General features: G+C 19.7%; 1 protein-coding gene across 8 annotated transcripts in view; it reads left to right on the top strand.

Moving 5' to 3' along the window:
- LOC102674546 (protein held out wings) overlaps window positions 1-9087 on the top strand; it is a 30417-nt gene that overhangs the window by 2754 nt on the left and 18576 nt on the right. The window contains exon 1 of one of the 8 annotated variants that reach the window (XM_006623531.2): window positions 6035-6348. The exons of the other annotated variants lie outside the window; for them this stretch is intronic. The gene's annotated coding sequence lies outside the window, so the exon portion shown is untranslated. Of the gene's footprint in view, window positions 1-6034; window positions 6349-9087 lie in introns of those variants that run through there. 8 annotated transcript variants of the gene reach the window in all.

Genomic DNA, 9087 nt, shown 5'->3' on the forward strand with positions numbered 1-9087 from the left:
AAAATAAATTTAAAAATAATATTATTTAAAGTATATATGCATTTGAGTCGTGTATATTGCTTCACAGGAAATGTGTCAAATGACGTTTACGACGAGAACCGGTTTTACGAAAGCTCTTGGATCTTGCGCATTCCTACGAGGATATAGTCCTGTTAATGCAAAGAAATTCATTTTATTCTCCTCTTTTTCGATTCAATTTATTGTAATATATTATTGATTAATGTCCATAATTTTATGTTTCTTATTTTTTTGTTTATTTATATTTATTTAAATATATAATTTAAATTATGCATAAAAATCTATAAATAAATAGATATCATAATATTTTTAAGAGCTAATTTCTTATGCAAAAATTGAATTTATTCGAAAAAAACATATGATTGTATATTTCATTTATCATTTGTCAATTTCAAGTTTTATTAATAATGGAGCATAGGTTAAGAAATCTGATGATATATAGTTTTGACATATGTATATAGTGTCACAGTATCCGAGGTTTCAAAAACTCAAAAACACAAATCCGATTGTTTTCAGTTATATAGTAATCTTCTTTCTCTTAATATAAATTTAAAGATTGTAACGTATAGAAAGTATTTTATTAAATATAAATTAAATTAATTTGATTAATAAAACAAAAAAAATATAATATGAAATATAATAAAAAAAAATTAGTAGAAAACATGAAAGAATAAACATTGAATATACTACATTATGACACGAACCTGGAATTTGTATACAATGTTATTCATCGTAGTGCATAGTTCATGATGGCTGAACCGTATTGCAATCATGTCCGCGAGATCTATTTCGAACACGACGTAGCAAGTTTTCTCGGTGACCTAGTGGCGTGAATAGAACTCGTTGTCAAGCGCGTCCTTTCGAAACTGTCTAGCGAAAACTTGGACAGACACGAGGTCTAGTTTTCTTCTGCTATTAGGTCGTTGTGCTTAATCATTTCAAATGGAAACGTATGAGATCATATGTGTTCCAAAATATAATAAATTGATTGTGTCGTATTGCACATCACTGAGCAATTCATGCTTCAAATAAATCGAACATTTATATGCATGTTGCTAATAACATTTATATTGAACATGTCTATCTATATTATATTAAAATATATTTTTTGATACAAAGAGTATAGTACAATGAAGACAATTTATTTTATTTTTTTTTTATCTATTTCTAAGATTTTAAAGCGATTAAAAAAAAAAATATTATTACTATTTTATTTTATTGTATTTTTAATTGATCCCTCTGTATAGACATTAAATTTTTTAAGTAATTAGCAGTTAATTAAATTAAATTTAAAAATAAATTGAAATCTTTTTTTGAAATTTGTTGATAAATGAACTTTTAAGAGTTGCCAATATTTTGATTTTTGTATGTTCATTTCGTCATTCATTAGTAACTTTCTTTCTGCTCTGAAATTTCTTGCACTTGACCTGACCTGTTTACAAGTATTCAAAAGATTAAAGCGCAATCATTAATCTACTATAAGGAGATATATAAAATATAAATAATATATTTCTTATGCCTATGTCGTATATGTATCAAAAAGTTTATTAAAGATGAATTAATTAATTAATTTATTATTATATAATAATATTTGACATATTCTTTCCTTTTTTTTTTTTTTTGAAAACACGCGTGCATCAAGGATGCCTCAGATATGATATAAACAGATAATAGATGATTTTATGTAAAAATGAAATAAAAATAAGAACAAAATTTAAAAAGTTTTCAAATACAAATAAATTTCGTTAATTTTCAATTGGAAATATGAATGAATTATTGTTAGAAATTATTTATACATATAAAAATAAACAAAAAATAGAAAATAGAAAAATAGAATAAAATTTTCTTTTTTAAAAATTAATTTTTAAGGAAATCAAAATTGAAAATTCGTTGAGTAAATTATCGAATTATTAACTATTTGAATAGATAAATTTTGATTGTATATGTTCAATTTCGACTTTTTAATGCATGAATTATTATATATATACATATAATATATAAAATATATATACATATATATTATATATATACATATAATATAAAAAGATATATATATATGTGTACCTATATTATTTTCATTCTTTTTCATCAATTCTTTTTTTTCGCTTGTATATGTAATATATGATATATATATTTACTTCTTGAATATTTCGACATATATTTAATATTTCAAAATTAAAATATGACATTTATATATTTTTGAAGGTATCAATAATCATGTTCATACAATCAAATAGCGTTAATTTTAGTTAGTTTTTTATTATAATATAATTCGTAAAATCAATAATTATACTTTGATAATTTCATGATATTTTCTTTACATGAAAATATTTTGTCGAAATTCGATATATTTAGTAATGACAGTGATTAAACGGAATATATATATATAATTTCGTGTATGATCAACATGAAATGGTAAACATACAGTATGATAGTTTGTTGGTTGGCATTTGACCTTAAATGTGTTGTATAAGTCAAAAATGAAAAAATATCCACTGAGTAACTGTTGCTTATAAATGACTACCTACGGAAAAGATACATGTATTGTTAGCTGAAAGAAAGCTGCTGAGGAACGTGACTTCCTTGGAAGCAGAAGATAGCATGTTTATACTTTCTTCATTTCACTTTAATATCCTCAATTGTTAAATAGCGAATAATATATTCATAGCCATTATTAGGATTTCAGAAGCTAATCTTCTTTTTTTTTCTGATTGTTTCTTTTAATTAGTATTGAGTCTAATGATAAGTAACAAGGCGACAGTGGCAATAGCGACAGCAGTGGCAGCAAAGACCGTAGCGACCGCATTCCTTTTTTCTTCTTTGTTTCTCTTTGCTTCTCTTCCTTTTACTTCAGCGAAGAGGTTACATATACCCGTTAGCGATCGTGGCCAATATCATACGTAACTACAATATACATAAGTATAAATATTTGCTGAAGCAGAAAAATTTGATTAATAAATTCTTTTTTAATATATATAATATATATAATAAAATTCTGGTTTCCAATTTTTTCTCCAATTAATTATATTTAATAATTAATTTCCCTAGATTTTATAACTGCTTGGGATTTTTGACAGTAATAGCAATACTTAAATGATTTTTATCTGATATAATAGCCACTTCATAATATAAAGCTTTTCAAGTATACCACGCGTTTAATGTCAATAGATCATAATCGTTTGATAACAAATTTTTCTGATAAATAACCGATAACGAATATTATTTTAGTTACATATAAAGTTACAAGTGGTATCTCGAATAGATATATGATACATTAAATAATAATTAGCATAAATGATCATTAAAAATTTAAAACAAATTCATATAATATTATATTTCGTACTTTATTTAGAATGTTAAATTACTATCAATCACTTTTGGTATTGATAAAAAAAGAATTTTTTATAATATTATATTATATATATTTACAGTTCGTTTTATATGAAAATTTTTTAACAATTGCTGAACTTTATTTTAATCATAAGAATATAAATATAAAATTATGATTAATTAATTAAAACAATTAATATGTTTATCTTAATGTTAGATTTTAGCAATTAAATGGATCTATTATTATTAAAATAGATTTTTTTATAATATATATTTTTATGTATGAATATTTGTTTTAAATATTAGTTATCTAAATTATTTAAATATCTTTTTTAATATAATTTTGTTTTCTATATGTATAAATAAATAGATAATTATTTTTTAATTATAGAATTTTTTATATCTTTTCAATTTTATACTTTTGTATTGAAATTAAAAAATGAAAATTGTTTATTTTTAATATAAGTATTTTTTACAATAATTTTTGTAATATAAGTTAAAAATAATTTTAACTTAATATAAAGTAATTTTAAGTTAATTTCTAATATAAGAATATTTAATTTAAAAATTTTATTTAATTGTTGATCATTATTCAAATCACTTGTATTTAAATATTATTTAAAAATATATAAATATACAAATAATATCGTAATTTTATTTAGATTTTCTATTTTTGCTATAGTTGAAAGTATTATTATATCTGATATTAGTTATAAGTTTTGCAAAGTGTGGAAGTATTGATATAATTATCTTACTGCAAAGTATGGAAGTATTGATATAATTGTCTTATATATATATTTTAAAGATATATTATTTTATTCTTATTTTATATTTATCTTTTCTCGTGCAAAAAGGTTTGAATTTTAACAAATATGCGCGCGCAAACTAACTGCTTCACTAGGCAAAGACGTTTCTCTGTTTCTAAATAAGGAAATGTCTACGCGCCCCCACTTTTGCGGTCCTTACTATGGTCGACACTGTCGTTTCGTCTCGCATAGACCACCATATATATTCTTATGTACGCATATACAAGGTGTTCTGTAAGCTTGCCATATATAGATTTTTCAGCTATTTGTGAATATAGTTTATATATGATTATATTGTTCACACATGCATATTAATTTTCAGTTTCTCAAATCAACATACTAAAATATTTAATATTATATAAATATATATTTTTATTTTATATTTTTATTTTTAAATACTTTATGTATTTTAATATAATATACTAAATTTTTATAATATCAATCAATATAATAATGAATTCATATTAAATATAGAAAATAATGAAATATTTATATCATTTAAAATGATTATAAAAATTTAATTTAATAAATATTCATATTTCTTTTTAAATATGAATGTGTTAGTTAATGGATAAAGAAATTAAAAAAAATTGTAATATTATATTTAATAAATATAAATTCAAAAATGATATATAATTATTGTATAATATATACAATTATTAATATATTATTAATATATATTACAGCAAAATAATCTTGATATCTTCTATGATTATGAATCTTTTCTAATCAATATATATAAATTTCAATTTTTCAAAATAATTTTATAAAATTTATATGTACTTTTATATAATATATATACTTTTATATAATATATATAAAATATATTTATAAAAATTTTTAAAGATATATAATACAAAATTATTCAAAAATTTTGCATGTTTGAACAATAATAATTAATAATAATATAAATAAAATAAGAATATTCTGTAATTTTTTTGTAAATAATTTAATATCATGATTAATTCGATAATATATAAAAATGATTAAATTTATTAATGTCATTTTAATTAACATTTGAAACGAAATCTATATTTTTATTATAGTTAAAGTTATCGTGATCGAACTTATTTTTTTTCTTATATATTGTATTAATTTTATTTATCTTACATACTATATTAATTTATTATAATATATAATAATATAATAATATATAATAATTAATTATTAATTTGCAATATTTACAATATTTAATATTGCAATAATGAAATAATGTTATTGTGAGTGGATTGAATTTTTTATTCAGTATGATATGTAATTACGTTTATGAGAATTTTATTCTAAAAACATTGTAAAAATTATATTATAAATTAAATTATCACATATATGCATATGCATTAATTTATTAATATTAATAAATAAAATAAATGAAACAATAACTAGTGAAAACAATTAATAATTAATATAAAACAAAGAAAATGAAATGGAAAAATTAAAGATTTAGAGATTAAAAGAAAAATCATGAAACACCCTTAACAGTGGCCCTTGGGAACATATAGGGGCCGATGACCGGATTGACCTGCAGTTCGCTTCATGCCGCATGGCATCTACCAACAGGCTCGTGCCACTTCGGCTTCGTTCCATTCTCGTTATTCTTTGTCTCTCTTTATCCTTCTTATTTTATTCTTTCCTTCACTTATTCATTTGCTCGTTCCTGAGTACTTTTTAACTTTCTTCTTCTTTTTTTTTCTTCTCCTTAAGATGATTTTTGTTATGTTTTGTCTTTATAATAAAAGAAAATCTCATATTCTTTAAATGCCATGATTATAATTTTCTATCTTTTCTATTTCGAATATCAATTTTTCTACTCTCACGATTTTCATTCTCTATCATTTTTTAATCTCCTTTTCTTCGCCTTATTGACTCTCTCCCTTCTACATATTCTCCTTGATATCACCATTTCTTTCCCCCTCCAGGCATTTCAAGTCTTTTACTTTAAGCTTCGAAAGTAGGTAGGGTGAAAGGAATTCTCTACCGTCTCCGTTTCCAAGCGGCACTCTTCGCTCTTCTCTTCGTCATTCTTTCTACTTGCCTTGAGTTGGGCGTGCACTTACACACATTTGCTTGGGTCATTATACCAACCGTATATTCCCGTACTGTACTTACAAACCTTAGTCGGTCAGCTTTGCTTCAAGTTAAAGCGAAGCAGGTTCAACATCTACAGTTGTAGGAACAAGGCACCAGCATTATTCTGGTATTTTATACATATATTGTTTATATTTTTGTTAATTTTATTTTAATTAATAATAACATATTTTATTTTTTCTTTTCTAAAAATATATTAAAGATATTAATTGTTTAATTAAATTTTTATCAAATCTTTTATTAAAATTAAAATTAATTTAAAATATATCACAGACTATAGAGAAATTAAAACATATTAAATATATTATAGATAAATATTAAAATTTTATTTATAAATGGTCGAAAGTTTTATTTTTTTATCTTATCTTTCATTTTTTATTCTTCTAATTTTTGAATTTGATTAAATTAATCTTATTTTTTAAATTAATAGAAATTGTACATATCCCCAAATTTTTCATGCATTATTCCAATCATTAAATAATATATATATGTATATATACTTTTATAGAAAAATATTTAAAATTTATTTTCTTTATATTCTAGTTATTTATTTATGATTTTTTTTAAATAATATTTATTTTTTTTTAAATTAGCAATTTATGCAGTATTGAGTTATATATAAAACAAAACTTATTGTTATGATTTGAATAATGATATGAAAATGTTAAAAGTTTAGAAGTATAAATATGAAATGAATATCAAATCATTTATTAATTCTAGAACTAAGTTTATGATATATAAATAAATGTAATTAAAATAATGTTATAAAAATAAGTAAATATTTTTATTTCAGTAAAATATATTTACCAAATTTTACCAAAAATATTTTCATATTTTCAATAATCATAAAATAAAAATCATTATTTTACTGATTTGGTTGTTTTAGCATTAAATTTTTTTACAAGTTAAGTATTTTTCTCCAAATATTTTTATATATTTTTATAAATTAAAAAATTAAAATGTTAAAAATTTATTAATATATTATAAATTTGCTAATAACGATTTTTATTCTATTATATTAAATAAAAATATTGCATATTTAAATATTACGTGTATTAAATATGAATTATGAAAAATATTCTATTAATAGAAATAGATTTAATATATTTTGATTAAAATTTTCAATAATATGAATGGCTTTTTTGCATTCCAAATGTATTAACATTATATTGAAAGAAAAAATCAAAAACAAGACTACTCTTATATTTTAATTAATTTAATCGAATTTAATATATAAATATATAGCAAAGATCTTTTCTATGATATTTTTAATGTTATATTTGTATAACTGTATAACTAATATTAGAAATCATAGTTTAGTATTGGTATAAAATTTCTTGAGTACCGATTTATAAATATATCCTTGTGACTCATTGTGTGAAAATAAATTGTGAATTGCTTAAGAAACTTGGCTATTAAGATATAATTCAATATTCAATACATGCGACATTGATTTAAATCTGAATGCGTAACATGATTAAAATATATTTTGTATCAATTATAATCAATTTCCTAAAAAAAATTAGTGTAATATTTTATAATGAAAATATAAAATTTATATATAATAATATTATAATATTATTATAATATTATAATAATATTTATGATACAATATAACATATATTTCAATTATATAAAGTATATCTAATTTAAATACTATTTAATTTGTCGTCGTTCGATCAATAAAATGAAATAAAATTTCTTATATAATATTTGTTTTATAATTTGAATAACAATATGAAAATGTTAAAAATAATACTTATAATTTTGTATTTTTATTTTCAATTAGAGAATTAAATTAATTATTAAAAAATATGTAGCAAATTTTATATATGTAATTTTATTCTTATATAAAAAATATAAATGTAAATATATAATGTACATATTTTAGTAGATTTTAATTTTGTAAGTATGTGTACTTGATGATTTAATAAATCGTTAATCATATTTAAAAACAATGATTTTACATTTTTATATTTTTATTTTTATTGCTTTTTATTGCTTATATTCAATAAGTAATATAATTATCATCACATAATTACATATAATTATAAATATAATATAATATTATATTATATTACATATAATAATAAGTATAATTTTTTTAAGTATATTTTTTTATTCTAATATTTAATAATTTTATCATAATTAAAATCAGTTATTGTGTTCATAAATTAATTTTTATATATATATATATTTCTTTTTGATATATATTGTTGAATATAATTTTTTACGTAAATGTTTATAATTTATATTGCTATTTGTTTGGGCAATATCAACTTAAGTGAATCTAGTTACATTTCTTCTAATAAACATTAAACTTTAAAGATATATATACTCAAATTGTCTTTTTGAAATATTGGAAAATCATATAAAATTATTTAATATTATATATAAACTTGTTATAATATGTTATAAAATGCTTAATGTTATAATATATAAATAGAATTTAAAAATTGTAATAAATACTAATTTGGTTTATAAAACTAGAAACAAAATGATTATTATTTTCATATTTAAATTTATTTGAAATACCATTTATTTTCATAATTATTATTATTAACATATTGTATTTAAAAAGATAAGATTTGAAGTATTAAAAAATAGAAATTGTACATAATTATTAGATATTGTATATATTTAGTAAAAGTAACAATAACTTTTATATATATAATACAAAGATGAATGTACAAAAAAAATATTTTAAAATAATTATTAAGTTTTATTGAAATATTTAAAATTTATATTACTGGTAATTATAAATAGAATTTTTAATGAATATTTAAAATAATATTTTCTATTAATGATTTAGAAATAAAAATATAATAATAATATAATATATAATATA

The sequence above is a fragment of the Apis dorsata genome, unplaced genomic scaffold, assembly GCF_000469605.1.
Source record: "Apis dorsata unplaced genomic scaffold, Apis dorsata 1.3 scaffold_899, whole genome shotgun sequence".
NCBI lineage: Eukaryota > Metazoa > Arthropoda > Insecta > Hymenoptera > Apidae > Apis > Apis dorsata.